The 17,270-nt window shown below is 42.5% G+C and overlaps 1 protein-coding gene and 1 long non-coding RNA gene across 4 annotated transcripts in view; one reads left to right on the top strand and one right to left on the bottom strand.

Annotated features, from left to right (window-relative positions):
* CNIH3 (cornichon family AMPA receptor auxiliary protein 3) overlaps window positions 1-17,270 on the bottom strand; it is a 73,898-nt gene that overhangs the window by 49,467 nt on the left and 7,161 nt on the right. The window lies entirely within an intron of this gene.
* Window positions 1,121-16,743, top strand: LOC117874504. 3 transcript variants are annotated; one of them, XR_004645003.1, is made up of 4 exons: window positions 1,121-1,246; window positions 14,276-14,366; window positions 14,643-14,796; window positions 15,750-16,743. It is a non-coding gene; the product is annotated as an uncharacterized LOC117874504 (long non-coding RNA). The 3 variants fall into 3 exon arrangements; XR_004645002.1 differs by lacking the exon at window positions 14,643-14,796; XR_004645004.1 differs by lacking the exon at window positions 14,643-14,796 and having other exon boundaries at window positions 14,276-14,370.

Genomic DNA, 17,270 nt, shown 5'->3' with positions numbered 1-17,270 from the left:
AAATTACACTTTATTTCCAGTCTTAATTTGTCTAGCATCAACTTCCAGTGGATTTTCTCATACCTTTGTCCGCTAGATAGAAGAGGCCATTATCAAATATTTGTTCCCCATGGAGGTACTTATAGTCTGTGATCAAATCACCCCTTAACCTTCTCTTTGTTAAAACTAAATAGAATGAACTCCTTGAGTGTCCCACTAATAAGTCATGTTTTCTAATCCTCTAATCATTCTTGTGGCTCTTCTCTGAAGCCTCTCCAATTTATTAACATCCTTCTTGAGTTGTGGACACTAGAACCGGATGCAAAATTCCAGTAGTGGTTGCAGCTGTGCCAAATACTCCTACTCAAGATTTCCCTGTTAATGCATCCAAGGAACACATTAGTCCTTTTGACCACATAGTCACTTTGGGAGCTCAAGTTCAGCAGATCATCCAGGATGACCCGTAAGGGCAGGTCTTCACTACCCTGCTGGATTGGCGGGTAGTGATCGATCTATCGGGGGTCGATTTATCACGTCTAGTGTAGACGCGATAACATCAATCCCCGATCACGCTCCCCGTTGACTCCGGAACTCCAGCTCGCGAGAGGCGGAAGCGGAGTTGACGGGGAAGCGGCAGCGGTCAACTCTCCGCCATCCTCATGGCCAGGTAAGTCGACCTAAGATACACCAACTTCAGCTACGCTATTCGCAGTTGCGTATCTTAGGTCGACCGCCTCCCCTTCCCCTCCCCCACCCCCACTAGTGTAGACCTGGGCTTAGCCTCTCAGAGTCACTGCTTCCCAGGACAGAGTAACCATCCTGAAAGTATGGCCTACGTACTTTGGCTTCTCTTGGAAATCCAGCAGACTCGGCTCCCTTCATATTGGGGTGGGAGGGACACATAGTGCTGATGATGACTTACTCAGTGACTGGTTCCAAAAGGAGTTTACTCAATTCTACATTTGCTGCTAAATCCTCAAAAATAACAAGAGTCCCTGGCAAGGAAACGAAGCAGGAATTTCATCTTCAGACTCTTCAGAAGGCAGGGAAATCAGCTGCATGAACCAAGCTGGAGACAGAGAGATAAGGAAAGCTGCTCGTAAGCTACCAACTTCACTGAATCTCGAAGGCTCCAGTTTGATTAGAGGCTGTATGAGCTGGGAGTTTTGACATAGCTTTAATCTCTTCTCTCACATCAAAGTCACGCTGCTGGTATTTACAAACGGCAGGTGTGAGGCTTAATTCTCTGAATGACTGTCGTGTCATCGTAAGTATTTTTTGGAGTGACTATTCATTTCCCAAATTCAATTTACCATATAGAGATGGCATAAAGCTTTGCATTCATCGACAATTATACAGAAACAACTGCATGGGGTTTGGTATCTATGATTTCTTTTCTCTTGTTAAACAGAAACTGAAATCTAGTTTTAAGACCAAAGTTCAGATTCAAAGGAATGGTAGTACAAAAGCTAGGAGACCAAATCCAGGCCCTATGTGGTATTTGTGCAGGCATGGTGTAATCATGTATCGGATTTGTTTGTGTGTCAGATAGGGAGCTGATTACTGGCACCCCAAGGCTATCACTTCCTTTGGTAAAGTAGTAGAGACCTGTGCTTTTAGAGCTGAAGCCCTAGCGTTCTACTCCCAGCAACCCAGGGATGTGTGTGATTCATGTATTAACTCTTTCTATCGGACATGGATTCATTACAAAACATGTATGAAGACTGGCAAAATTCATGCCTAGTGTAATTCTATTGGATGAAGTTGCAGGGATAAAGTTAGACCATTCACTTTAAAGCTTGCCAAAAATTATTTGATTTTGCTGTGTATTTTGTTCTGGTGACTGAAGTATGCAACTCCAGTTGCATTATATTATCAGACCATCAAAGAATCAACTCTTTATCTTCAACAATATTCCCTATTTTGGTTCTTGTAACTGCTAATCTTTAAAACCCAGAAGGTACCTTTATTTCTGTAACAGCATTTCCCCATTTGCCAGATGGGTATATTGACCAATTTCTCAGTATAATCTCAAGTGGTTTAGTTCCTTTTTTTTTTCTCCTTATAATCTCAGCTACAACTTGCCTAATGCTTTAAGTTGCTGTAGCAGGGCACATTTGCATCTCAATATTTAAGTGGGTCTTAGACCTCTTTGGAAATTGGACTTGCATGATCACTGAAGCAAGTACCGGACATAAAGCAAAATAATTTGGGGTAATTTTTGCAGTGTCAAGTATAATTTCACTGGAAATAAACCCTCTTGACTTCCTGTTATTATGAAGAGTTTTTCTCTCCTCCATTAGGAAATGACAGACAGCTGCTTCCTGGAGTGATCATTCAAAATCTTCAGCAGCCTGCCTCACGTGCCACAGCATCTCATGCTTAAATATTTCTTTATCTTTATTACTTAACAAAATCCTTTTAAACATTTCAAGTTTAAAAAAAAAGAAAAAAAGAAAAATCTTGGATTTCAGCAATAGCCTCTTGTGTAACTCCGAGGTTCCCCGAGCAAGCTTGTCTGAAATGCTTGGTTTGATTAATAGCCCACTACAGCCAACTGAAATGTGGGAAGGGAAAAGGAGATCAAAGACATTCCTTTTGCTCCGCTACTTAAATATTTTCCTGAGCAGTATATTTAAAATAATTAATTCATGGTTGGGTTAATAAGAATAGTATTAATAAATCCACAACATTCAAATAACCAAATCCAGATTAGTGAGTCACTGAATAGCTTTGGAAGTGACTGGATGTAAGTCTGAGCTCCACCAACAAATGACTGAGGCGAGCACTGATTTACATGGTCCATAGTTTGCACCTAGTGTTCATAGTCACATTGTGTGTCATGTCTCATCTTTCAGAGGTGTAAAAGATGACAGCATCTGGTGGTAATGTTCTGAAATGGTTCAACAAAGACCATTGTTTCCAGGGTAGGCAGAAGCCTGGAAGTTCTTTAGTTGGGTTGGTAATCAGATGTTTGTTTGGGACCGTAGCATTATTCCAGAATGCTTTCCAGTGTGCCTCAGGCTTGAATGAGGGTGCTTAAAGAACTTTAGCACGATCCCAAAAAGACTTGAGAGATTTCAGAGGTCCCTTCAGAAGGTTTGGGAAGTCCTGACTAATTGGTAGGTTCATGTTGGCCATGGTTTGACTGGACTTACAGCTGAGTGTCTTTCCAGATTTTGGGGAAGGGATGTATGTGTGCCAGAGCAGGCAACCATTGATTTTAATGTTCCTGTTATGAGTCTCATCGTGGCATTAAGCTGTGCATCCAGAGATTTGGTATGGGAGCTGCCCATCCTGACTGGTGTACAATATTGAATTGTCAAGTATACCAGCGCTATCGTTGCTGTTCAAAATATGTGTGCATTGGTACCCCATGTTGTGCCTGCAAGTTTTCAGACAAGGCTTTTCCTCATTTTTATCTTTTCACATATCTTTTCCAGTTGATCTTTAAAAGTCAAGCTTCTTTCTAACATTATCCCCAAGTACTTTGGATCTGTTGACCACAAAAGGTGACACTGAGTCAAGATGACAACCTTCAAGTGGAGCTCCTGTTATGTGTTATTGATTAACACAATGAATGTTGTCAAAAGGCTACTGGACATTGATTTGTCAATCTCCAGGTATGACTAGCAATGTGAAATTTGTTAAGAGGCCTTTCTGGGACAGCACCAAAGAACTGTAGGACCAGCACTATGTGTATACCAGCTTAATGTAGAAGATCTGTCACATGCTAAGTGTGAGTAGGTTTCAAGAGTTCTCAAGGTGAATAACATTGATGTTGTTATTCTGCAGACTATGAGGATGCTGCAAGATACAAAATGTTGTGGCTATGAATTCATTGCCACAACAAACGATGCAAAGTCTGGCCTTGCCCTGTACACCAAGCCTTGTATTACAGGTGTCTCTGTCCTGTAGGAAGTCAAAACCATGAGTTCTGTATTGCTGCAATAATAATAAAAACAAAGTGTTGCAGTTATAAATCACCTTTAAACAAGGCTCTTAAAACACTTTGCAAAGATGGGGAAAGTATTGGTCTCACATTACATAAGGGGAAAATGGCACAGAAAAATCAAATGATTTGCCAAATGATCTGAATCAGTGGCAGAAGAGGAAACAGAATTCAGGCCTCCTCACACACAGCCCCATATTCTAACAGCTAAATCACACTGCGTCTCTATGGCTCTATGCTTCACTATGTAATCTAGAGCTAGAGAAATGCCCTAGGGGTCAGGACTCATAGAATCATAGGACTGGAAGGAACCTCAGGAGGACATCTAGTCTAGTTCCCTGCATTCGTGGCAGGACTAAGTATTATCTGGACCATTCCTGACAGGTGTTTGTCTAACCTGCTCTTAAAAATCTCAAATGATGAAGATTCCACAACTTCCCTAGGCAATTTATTCCAGTGCTTAACCACCCTTACGGTTAGGAAGTTTTTCCTAATGTCCAACCCAAACCTCCCTTGCTGCAATTTAAGCCCATTGCTTCTTGTCTTATCCTCAGAGATTAAGAACAATTCTTCTCCCTCCTTGTAACAACCTTTTATGTACTTGAAAATTCTTATCATATCCCCTCTCAGTTTCTCTTTTCCAGGCTAAACAAACCCAATTTTTTCAATCTTTCCTTATAGGTCATGTTTTCTAGACCTTTAATAATTTTTGTTGCTCTTCTCTGGACTTTCTCCAATTTGTCCACATCTTTCCTGAAATGTGGCACCCAGAACTGGACACAATACTCCATTTGAGGCCTAATCAGCACAGAGTAGAGCGGAAGAATTACTTCTCGTGTCTTGCTTACAGCACTCCTGCTAATACATCCCAGAATTATGTTCACTTTTTTTGAAACAGTGTTGACTCATATTTAGCTTGTGGTTCACTCTGACCCCCAGGTCCCTTTCCGCAGTACTCCTTCCTAGGCAGTCATTTCCCATTTCGTACATGTGCAACTGATTGTTCCTTCCTAAGTGGACTACTTTGCATTTGTCCTTATTGAATTTCATCCTATTTACTGCAGACCATTTCTCTAGTTCGTCCAGATCATTCTGAATTATAATCCTATCCTCCAAAGCACTTGCAGCTCCTCCCAGCTTGGTATTGTCCGCAAACTTTATAAGTGTACTCTGTATGCCATTATCTAAATCATTGATGATGATTTTGAACAGAACCGGACCCAGAACTGATCCCTGCGGGACCCCACTCGTTATGCTCTTCCAGCATGACTGTGAACCACTGATAACTACTCTGTGGGAATGGTTTTCCAACCAGTTATGCACTCACCTTATAGTAGCTCCATCTAGGTTGCATTTCTCTAGTTTGTTTGTTTTCATCTCAGCTTTGCCAATCCCTCTTTAGGGATCTGAACAAGTCACCTGAGATTCAGCCCTGAGCACCTTCAACTCTGACTTTAGTGAAAGTTAAGGGTGTTTAGCACCACTCAGTATCAGGTCCTTAATCTCTCTGTACTTCAGTTTATTCACCTGTAAAATGGGTATAATACTTAATGTGCTCATAGGGGGGTTAAAATGAGATTTAATGAATGTGACTTACAAAGTGCTTTGAGATCCTCAGATGAAAGGCTCTATATAATGCAAGTACAAATTATTATTAATTATAATCTGACTTCATAAAAAAAATTGAAGGTTTTTTTTTACTTTAAAACTAACATGCCACTTCTTAGGATAAGCTACTATGAATGCACATAAAGTATTTCCCCCGCAGTTTTGATTTTGCTGGCATGGGAGGGTTAAAATAAGCCAGTGCGCACACAGTTCAAGATGCTAATCTAAACTAGAGCAGATTTCATTTTTATTTTCCGGGTAGGCAGCAGGTATGCAGTGACAGCTGCCTGTCATGCTGACCAATTATGTTTGTTGTATCCACCTGTTGTCTCTCATCTTATACTTAAGATTGGAAGTTGTTTGGGGCAGGGACCATCTCTATTACATTTTGTACAGTGCCTAGCACAAGGGGCCATGATCCAAAACTAGGCACTAATGTAATATAATTAGCAATACAAATATTTCAACATTTGACATTTGTATTTGATAAAGCCTAATGATGAGTTCTAGAGAATGTCAAAAAACAGGAGGGAAAAAGATCACTAAAATTTCAAAATGCCTTTATTTTTGAAACTCAAACAAAGCCAACTAGCTCTAGTCAGAATTGTACATGGGCCAAGGAGGTAGTGTTCAGAATCAGGCATAAGCTGTAGTTCAAGGTTCAGATTCAGGGTTTATCTTCACTGCCAAAAAAGGTGCATTTTTGTGGAATAGCTAATTCGCATTAAAATCCTAGTGGAAACACGACACTATAGTTTTACCACAAGATAAACTAGGTAAGGTCAAGCATGGTGTGTGTGTGGGGGGGTGGGAGTGGAGTGGAGTGCTGACCTCACCTAGCTACCTCCCAGTAAAAACTACAAAGGCCTGATTTCATTAGGATTTTACAGTGGGACAGCTAACATGGGTTAGTTATCCTACAGTAAAAACACCTTTTTTGGCAGTCAAGACAGAGTTAGATGTGGGTAGTGTTGGCACCGAAATCTCACAAACTCTTCTCAAAAGATCAACTGATCCTGTGGAATTTCTGTGATCTTGAGTTGAAATTTTGTCAGAACACTTCGAGATTCTGTCTGTGCCCCAACCAAACACAGAACCGAGGTTTCCTTCCAGCTTTGACTGAAGGCCAATATTTTACAGAAGCTTCAAATCCAGGGATTTGAATCTGAACCTACACATCTAGAAAGTCAAAGGAGTACAGATTGACAGTTCCAATTTTGGCCCAACTCTAGACTGGACCACTTAAACGCTGGAGCTGTGTACATTTTATGTGTTTGTGGGATGCATGTCTAACTTGGTTAATGCATTTGATGTTGAGTAGAAGTGATTCACAGAATAATAATGGGAGGAGGAGAGAAAGCTGTAACCTATAGATTATTGGGGGGGGAGGGGGCAAGAGAATGAGCCTGGGAGTACACAGAAAAGCAGGAATGTTAGAAGAATAAGAATGTCTAAGCCTAAACAGATTAGTGCCTGCAGAATACTACATTGCAGAAGAGGCTAATAGTAATTGACTAATATAAAATGTAATAAATGCAACCCCCGTAGCTAACACGTATTGTTAGTTGTCTGCTTTAGGCAATGCCTTTCGGGTTAAGATTGAAAATAGCAATTTCTCACCCTTGGGTGGTTTTAAACTGTTTTTGTCAGATTTCACATCAATAACCGTATGGCACTTTCTTGCTCCATCTGATTTGAACTTGCTAATGCATCTGCCACCACTTAAAAACATCTTTCTGAACTGAAGGCCAAATTCAGCCCTGGTGTAAGCAGGCACAATTTCTGTTGGCTCCAATCTGAGTTGCACCAATTTAAACCCAGCCACTTGGTCTTAATCTTTTTCTTGAAATTAAATTCTAGGTTTGTTGTTTGGTTGTGCTAAGGAAAGAAGAGTATCAGGTTTAGTCCAACTATCAAACATGATTTTCGCCTCTTAGGCACTAACTACTGTAGTATTTTAGCTAACTCAACAGGCATGAAAATCTCATTTTACTTTCTCAGTGATTTAAGCTAACCTACTATGTCTTTTACATGGCATTACAGTATGACAAATTTAAGACACATACTCACAATACAGGCTCAGTCTTGACTCTGTAAATATGATTTGAACAGCTTGTCTACTCAGGAAAATTTGGTGACATAATTATACACCATCCTGATTCTGGAATAAGAGTGTCCACACAGAAACTTATACCAGTATGACTACAGTGGTATTGTTATGGTGGCAAATTTCCCCATATAGACATGACTGTATGGACATACAAATGTGGCACGCAGCCTCAGCTAGAGCAAAGTCAGATTTCTAAGCCAGTGGACAAGTACAGTGCAAACTCCTAAGCAGGGCCGGCTCCAGGGTTTTGGCCGCCCCAAGCAGCCAAAACAAACAAACAAACAAACAAACAAACAAAACGCGATCGCGATCTGCGGCAGCAATTAGGCGGGAGGTCCTTCACTCCCAGGCGGAGTGAGGGACCGTCCGCCGAATTGCCACCGAATACCTGGACGTGCCGCCCCTCTCCGGAGCGGCCGCCCCAAGCACCTGCTTGAGAAGCTGGTGCCTGGAGCTGGCCCTGCTCCTAAGGATCATTATGTGGCAGTCACTTAAAAGAATTCATCTGTTAGTCTGAGAATGAAGAACTCTGTCACGAATACCCAAGTTTTGGAAGTGTATAAGGATGTTTATTTTAAGGAATGCAATAGTATCCTTCAAGATAGCAATTTTTATCTTGAAGGACTCTGTCTCCATGTAAGTTAGTAAATATTATTATTGTAACACTACAGGCAATGCCTGGTAAAAGCAAACACATTTTGGAAGTTAAAGGAATCCATATTCACTTGTTATTGGTTGTGTCCAAGCCACTGGGAGCTTTCCAGCATCATAAGATGGTTGAGAACATGATGTTCACAGATGGCTGACTTGACAGGCAACAACTGACAGATTTTTATAACTGCTGTGAAAACCATCTTATCCAATGGCAATTGAAAGAGGAGGTTTTACTGGCAGATATGGGACTGACATATACATTCCACCTCCTCAGCCCCAGCCACTGAAATATGTTCCTTGTTTACCCAGATGGCTGCCAAAACTGGAGGATTTCAACCTTCTTTTCTAGAGAGAGGGAGAAAGAGGATCCAACTATTCACCAAATCCACACAGAGAGGTTCAGAAATTCTCTATGCCTCCACCATAGCTTTAAATTCACTCATGGACTTTCACGCAGCACCAAGTGAATTCAGCTGGGGAAATCAGCTGTGCACTGATAAACTGGTGTTCATTATGGAGATGAAAACAAGCAAGCTATGTGGAAGAGACATTGCAAATGTAGTTGTACAGAGCCTGTTCCTAAACAGGCTGATGATTTTACTTACTATATCTGCAGTCAGAATACATTTCAAAACAAATTTCAAGTTGAGGAAGAATTTCTGAAGCCCAGACTGTCAGGCTTTTCTTTACCGGAGGGACTTCATCATATTGTTGTCACAGTTCTTCCATTATTAATTATTGTCATTATTTAGAACCCTCCTGTTACTACATGCAGTACAGGGAAGCCAACAGTTTGTTGTAGAAAGTCACATTACACAATGGGTGAAACATCTCCCTGGTGTAACTTTTTTTAAAGGGTTCACAGGCACGTATTAACTACACCCAGAAAACCCAATGCAATACTTTATTGACTGGGCAGGTGACAACACATTGACATCACACATCAGGAAAGCCATGACTTATTGTTTATGAACTAGTTTATTCTGATGTTTGAATGCCACAAAATACCCTGGGATGAATTCCCAGGGACTGTCTAACGCTAGGTGAGTAGGAAACTTGTTCTTGTGTTATTCAACGAGTCCTCCAATCAGTTTCTCTTCTCTCCTCCTGCCTGGAAAGCCCATAATAAAGATGGGTCTGAATCAAATACCCATACCCAAAAACACTTGAATTATGGGAAGTTCAAATCCACATCCAAACTTTGCAGCTTGCCCTAATTTCTATAATGTACCATCCCAGAAAACCCAGATCCCAACAACCCCAAATTCTGGGAAAATTTGGATTTGAATTTTGCAGCACAAGCATCTAATAGAAACCACTGGCATCAAAGAACACTGACCACTGCCATGTGGCAGCAGCATTAACCTTTTTGACAGTCACCCATACAGTGGGTCCATTAGCTTGAGTCAGGAGTGGGAGCTGTCCTCACCCCAGCAAAGGAGAAGAGGGAGCTGCAGGGAATTGCTGTTTATCCAGAGAAGGGAGGGCTTCCCTTTGCTTTAGCACACCTCTACCTCAGTATAACGCGACCCAATATAACACAAGTTCGGATATAACGCAGTAAAGCAGTGCTCCGGGGGGAGGGGGGGCTGCGCACTCCGGCGGATCAAAGCAAGTTCAATATAACACGGTTTCACCTATAACGCGGTAAGATTTTTTGGCTCCCGAGGACAGCATTATATCGAGGTAGAGGTGTATAAGAGGGGGAGCTGCATTGCCCACTGTTACTCCTTGTTTTACACCCCAGGCCCAGATCAGGAAGCTGCAGCTAGGAAATAAACAACAGAAATTTATTACCTACATATCTGTGCATCACATGTTTATTACTAGAGGACTGCATACTGTGTTGCTTATGTAGGCTGAGCTGTGTGTTATCAAGGCTGACCAGAGCTGGGGGCAAGGGGCAAAAGGCCTGGCTAGGAAGGCAGGCCATAGTGGGGCAAGAGACCAGCTGGGCTAACAGCTCTGCCTACATAAACAACGAGGTGTGCAATCCTCCAGCAAGCTGATGGCTGTGATATGTGTAAGCAGCAGTGGAGGGCTTCCTCTGCCTGCAGCACCAAAGTCCAAATGGGCACTCTGTGGGCCTGATTTCAGTGGAAATCAGGCTTCTCCAGTCTTCTGGTTTTCTCAGCCAACAAGAGCCATCTCTAACAAGAAAGAAATTTTCCAAAAAGTGTGCGTATTACAAGAGTTCACGCCATCAGCCATGTGGTTCCCAGATTAATTCTGACCCGGGGCCACGTTACTGGCCCATCTACGGTCATGAAAGGAAATGTTCTTCTGCCCTTGTTTTCTCTCCCCATTCAAAATCATTTGCAGCTTATCTGTGCAATATGCTCCTGTGTAATACTCCCACTTTCCATTGTTTCTTTTTTTTCTATCACACACAGAGTATATATCAATTATTCCCCATGGAACATCAAGAGGAAAAACAAATGCATAAAATCCACACTGTCTTTTCTTCCTGAGTTACATTCTTAGAAGGAAATGGAGTATATTCTATATAAGGGTTCAAAAGCTTAGGGACATAATAACCCAAAGCTAAGAGTAAATGGGAAGTTTCTCCAGAATCATTTCAAGCAAAGGGTAATAAACAGATGGAATAAGTTACTGGTCTAGGTGCAACCAGAGAAAATATTTGCAGGTGAAGACGGGAGGGAGGAGAAAGACCAGGAGAAGGAATTTTGTTCAGCATAAAAAAGACAAAAATCATGGGAAAGAGACAGGTCAGCTAGTCAGTGCTGACCCTTAGCAAGTTTCCAGTCTCGCCCTCATAGCCCATTTTATCCCATCCATTTTCTTTTTAAAAAGCTTCCTATATTCTGTTACTGATTATACTGTCTTGGCATTTATATTTTCTATTAAGTGAACACTTTAAACGTGACTTTGTCTCCCTTAGATTAATCTCCTCTCTTCCATCACTTTTTTAGTTCCCTTATTATCTTCTCTGTCTTTCAGTCCATCTCAATATTATTTCTATATTGTGAACATTGTTCCTTCTCCTCCCACACATCCCTTCCTCTCATTTTCTTGTGCTGTGTTCTCTTCCTCCATCCCCCAATGAGTCCATCTCTCTCCCAGGGCTGTCCTTATTGGTGGGTGACTTGGGCGACCACCTAGGGCACAGTGGTCGGGGGGAGCTGTGATCAAGAGGCAAGGAGCCAGATGGGCCTGGGGTGTGAGGCTGTGGAAGGGAGCTCAGGCCAATTTGGGGGGAGGGAATGGGGGAGAGGCAGGGGAGCCAGGGGATGGATGGGGAGGCAGCGGAGGCCAGGGATGCGAAAATACAAGTTCACCCAGGGTGCCATTTTCCCTAAGGCTGGCCCTGCTCTTTCCCTATTCTTTTCTTCTGTCTTGTGCTCCCATTCCCACTTTCTCACACATGCACTACTGCCTTCCCCCAAATTCCAGCAAAATACACAAACACCTGAAGGTCCCCCAGCATCCACTCACACCTGTGGGCTGCCTCCCCCACACATCCATTCACACATACATGCAGGCTCCCCCACCCTAACTACACAGGATTCATTACACAGGTTATTCCAAGAGAGTCCACATACACATACATTCAGCTTCACCTTATAGACTCATGCAGCCTCTTCTTCTCCACCTTTCTCCTCTTCCATTCCTATTCCCAACACCAAGAATTGTTATGCTTACTATCCCCTCCTTCTTTCCCTCTCACCCACACATGCACGTACATGTTCTCTCTTCTCCTTGTGACTGAGTGCTGGGAACCAACAGCTGAATCAGCACTCTGGTCACTTAAACACCAATTAATTCCTCTGCAGGGTGGACATGATGGGGCCAAATAAGTGGATTAGAATGGGCTGGGGGAGGAGTAATGAGCAAATTGGTCCATTAACATAGTAAGTGTAAAAGCACAGAAGGGAAGTGCAGGGGAGAGAGAGAGGGGCAGGCTAGCAAAGCCAGAACTGAGAAGGATTGCTGAGTAGAGAGATCTTTTCCCTTTCCTCTCCTTGGCAGAGAACTGAGGAGAAACTGAAAGTGTAAATAATTATGAGGTCTGGCTCAGTAAGGTGGGAAGAGCAAATGAATGTCTTCAAGTCTGTATAGACATAGCAAAAGAGAGATGTCACCCTGTCACACTCCTCACCTCCTCCTTCTCCCTCTATCCCCAGATTCCTTCCTGCCCAGGTGCTCAATTCCCCATGTCCCTACTCAACCTCCTGGTGCTTTGTAGTCCTCCCACAGTGGAGGAAAGGAGCTTGTTGTGGGGCCCCAGAAGGAAGTGCTGAGGCATCTGTGCTTCTTCCTCCCCCTGCAGGTTCTGCCATCTGCAGCACAGCAGGAGCCAAATGACTCCAGAGGGAGCTAGGGTAGGGGAGACAGGGTTTACTCCAGGGATATTAAGTGGAGATGAGCAGCAGCAAAGGGGCCTTTCAGGGAAAGGTTCACAGATCTTTCCATTTTTTCCTCTCCATCCATAGAGCATGCAGAGTTGGGTGTGGACATCACCAAGGGCAGGGCCGGTGCAAGGAAGTTTCGTGCCCTAGGTGAAACTTCCACCTTGCACACACACACCCCAGCCCTGCAGCAGCCCCTCGCCTCCCCCCCGAGGCGCCCCCTCCACGGCAGCTCCCCCCCACACCCTGAGGCGCCTGCCCTCATGGCAGCTCCCCCCTCCCGGGGAACCGTGCGGCAGCTCCCCACCCCAGCTCACCTCTGCTCCACCTCCTCCCTGAGCACGTCACCCCCGCTCTAATTCTCCTCCCCTCCCAGGCTTGCGGCGCCAAACAGCTGATTGGCGCCGCAAGCCTGGGAGGCGGGAGAAGTGGAGCGGCCACTGCGCTGGGAAAGGGAGTCTGAGTCGCACGTGTCAGCGCGCTGCCGGCAGCTCAGCCCAGGAATGCTGTAAAAAAAAATTGGGGGCACCGCTTTTTGGTGCCCCCAAATCTTGGCGCCCTAGGCAACCGCCTAGTTTGCCTTAATGGTAGCACCGGCCCTAAACAAGGGAAGGAAAACACATGTTTCCTCCAGCAGTGGTTGCACCTGTGGTTATGGGAGGAGGGCAAACAAAGAAAAGCATAGACATAAATAAGAAGAAAGGGATTAGGTGGTAAAGCAGGAAGGTGAGGTTAAGATAACCACAGAAGTGGCAAGTATGCTGGTCTTAAAAGCATCTTCCTGTTCTATCCCTCCAGTCGCTTATGTTCTCATGAAACACATTCGTGTAATAAAAGGGATATGGTCTGGTTAAGGAATGTGGTTAGCCTTGAACTTGCATCCAAACACAAATGGCATCTCTGAGGATATGTTGTAATTGCTGAGTTAGTAATAGTAACGGCAGGTCAAGGTTGAAGGGCATGTAGCCAAATGATCTTGGTAGAACTTTCACCATTTCTGTCTCTCTCTACCCATCCTGTGAATGTATAAAAGAGCTTTAGTCTTCTGGGCTGTCAATAGGTGAGCAATAAGTTCTTTAAAATGTTATCAAGGGGAGGAAAAAATCATGCATAGTGACGTTAGCTATGAACCTACACTACTTAGCCAGCACTCTTAACTTGAAAACATAATAACAAGATAGAACATTGACTTTAAACATTCAAACACTTACAGAGTGACTCACAGCATGAAGATGGTTGGCATTTAAATTTATAGGAAATTGAACTTTACTGCACCTAAACAGCTGGCCCATATAACAACACTTGACATTTACATAGTATCTATCATCAAAGAATCACAAAGGACTGTACAAAGAGTGTTGCCAATTGTCTCCATTTCTTCCTGAGTTGTCACAATATTTGGTATTTTTCTTAAAGCTCCAGTTCCTGGATTCAAGTGATTAGGTGATATTCTCAGTTTGCTTTTTTTTTTAATAAGTTTCTAGCCCTTCTAGTTGCATAATAAAGCTTGAAAAGGTGACCAGAGAGTAAACTAAAATCTCAAAAACCAGAAGGCAAATAACTCTAACTTTATTTTTTTTAATATTTTTTTTTTAAATCCAGTTATGATTTTGGTGGCCTGAGTCATTATATTTGAATGCTTGGAACTGGCAATGCTGCAAATTATTCAGAAAGCATCACAACCCTGTGTGAGGTAGGTAAGTATGATATTCATTATACAAAAAGGGAAAATTGAGGCACATAGAGATTAAATGATTCACCCAGGTGACAGAGTAGAATCAGTGGGGGAGTTTGGAACAGAACCCAGGAATCCTGGCTCCCAGTCTAACCACTAGACAACACTGCCTCCCAACTGTCCACTATTTCCCTATTCAGTAAAATAATTAAATTCTCAACAATTACGTTTTTAGCAGGGGTGTCATGCAACTCTTTTCAGTGGGATGACTACTGTATTCTGTATTTGCTGCAGCTAGTAATTAACCCTTAAGGAATGCCCAATTGCCACACCAAAAGAAGCTAATACAAAATTACCAGGGATTAAAGCAAAAGAAGGAGATGCTGATCTCCTGGGCTGTATGCTGCTCTACCAGAACGAAGGAGCCTCCTTGTTGCCCATTGTTTCGGTGTGTGTATAGAAAATCCAAATGTGAAACATCAAAGCATAATGCAGAGGAGAGTTTATAATGTTCTTCACTTCTAATAGTATAAAATCATTTTAACTGCACTATAGGAAGCAGAACTGTACTTTAGGGATATAATTGATAAAGGTTCTATTAAAGGGCACTGTAAATCATATAATATTAGAATGGAACTAGCCTGTCTGGGTAACAATATTGTAAAAGTGCTGAATTAGCAACTGCCTTTGTGGTAAAATAAATAGATGAGACAGGACACAAGGAAGCCAGAGAGAAAGCTCATACATTTGTAGTATCACTATGACGATGTGTGGCACGTAATTGCTGAAATATCAACTGACAGGGCTGGAGGAGGTTATTGTTTGGTGGCTCCATTCCTTCCTGTATTGTGTCAAAGGTTGGTGTTGACAGCGCCTCACTCACCCCAAAGATTTTCTCATACAAAGTCCCTAAGGTTGGATTCTGTCTTCCTTCCTGTGCAATACGTAGGCCACCAGAAAAGACTGAAAGATATTTGGGGCTACCATGCTGTCAGTAATTTTTAAGATTTCAAACATTTGCCCATTCCTCACTGGGATGAAATTTTTCACAAGAAGTGAGACAGGGAGAGACTCTATAGCCTGGTGGAACTCATCTGGAATGTGGCAGACCCAAGCTCAAGTCCTTGCCCTGCCTGATTCAAACAGGGACTTGAAGCTGACTCTCCCATGTCCCAGGTGTGGGCCATAACCACTAGGCTCTAGAATCTCTTTGGCCCACTGAATATTTGATTATTAATACAAAGTGGAATAGCTCCTACAGGAGAGTTTGAGAAAGAGCCACCCCCAGAATAAGCTGGTGGTTAGGGAAATCACCTGGGATGTGAGAGACTCAGTTTCAGGTCCTTGCTCCAAATCAGGTGAATCACAGGTGGCTGCCTTTCTTTCTCTCTCCCCTTTTAGTCAAAAAAATTCCAGACCAGTTCTATCCTGGATGATGTATAGCTCCTTTCCAGCAAACCTGGACAGCACAGCTTCCTTGCTTTCCTAGTAACTGGCCAAGACAGAGACTTCAATGAGACTGACCTGGCTGAAGGACAGTGTGGAAAAGATGGAGACCCTGCTGGTTGTCAGTGGCAATATTGCTCATAAGTAAGCTGTGCTGTCAAGGAAGCTGGGGAAGGAAGAGTGGTCAAGGAGTTGACAATCCTTGTGGATACCCCAATATCTAGAGGTCTAGGATCAAGATTCTCCACTGACTCTCACGCTCCTTCGGGGGTAAGTATTTTTTATCCATTGAACAGGCACAACAATGGCAGTGCAGACTTCCCCATTTACTGGAAAGATATTTGATAAAAAGATTTGCTTGTATTTATAAGAAAAATCAACTGTAAAACACAGGATTCATTTTATAATTGAATTAAGACATTCTAGGGGTGAATTAACATATATCTTGTGTGGCTGAAGATGCAAATTTATACAACAGGTGCCTATAACTTCACTCCTCCCAACCCATCTGAGAGGTGTGTTAATGGTCCAATAAAACGTGGCAGTGGTGTTACCCTGCTTATTAGGAAACACTGTAATAATAGGCATATTGCTTGTGCTTTTAAAAAAAATATTAAACCAACTAAGAGGAAAAATCCCAGCAATAAGCAGATTTTCCTTCTAAAGCCAACATAAGTTCAAATACAGTGTTGGCCAGTGTTCAAATTACATTATAACAGTTCTGTGTGACTCCAATAAAAATGCACATAAGACTCCACAGAATAATTCATGGCTCATTGATGATGAAGTGGCTGTGACTTGGAAAGCATCTGGAGGTACTTGTAAACTCAAGATGGTTACCCACTCACAATTTAGAATCTCTCCCCAGAATAATCTGGATGTGCACAGTTCAAACATACACACTGGCTTTTTTTTCTGGACCCATTAAATGATTTTACTATTTTTAATTTTGCGACAACTCATAAATCCTTCAAAGATTTATTTATTTAAATGAGAAAGTAAACAAACTGAAATCTATTTTTTTTTCAAGATATAAAATTCATTTGTCTATCATATTGATGCTGTTGGGGCTGCTAAAGTCAGCATTAATATGATAAACTTTTCCAAAGGTGGTTATTAGCTGACTATTAAAATGCATTATGGACAGCCCAGCCTGGTGGTGCTCTACCTCTACAGAACTGTGAGAGAAGATTTCAATCTCAGTCTCATTCCTTAACTGGAGAGGTTAGGAAATCTGCAGGGATCAATGGGCTCAGCCACTGAGGGGGAAGGGAAGAAAAATCTTCAACAAACAGGTTCAAAACAGGCAGTGGCAGTGTAACTTTTCCGTCCATGTGCCTCAACCTTGACCCACCCTTGCCTTAACTCCGAAGAATCATAAAGTGTACTCAGATAAATTACCGGTAATCAATCATTAAGGGATGGTATTAACCTTGTATAATTGGAGGTAAATTCAAGGCTAACCTCAACCCCTTA

The sequence above is a fragment of the Trachemys scripta genome, chromosome 3, assembly GCF_013100865.1.
Source record: "Trachemys scripta elegans isolate TJP31775 chromosome 3, CAS_Tse_1.0, whole genome shotgun sequence".
In the NCBI taxonomy this organism is placed as follows: domain Eukaryota; kingdom Metazoa; phylum Chordata; order Testudines; family Emydidae; genus Trachemys; species Trachemys scripta.
This window is presented reverse-complemented; position numbering and strand designations above follow the sequence as displayed.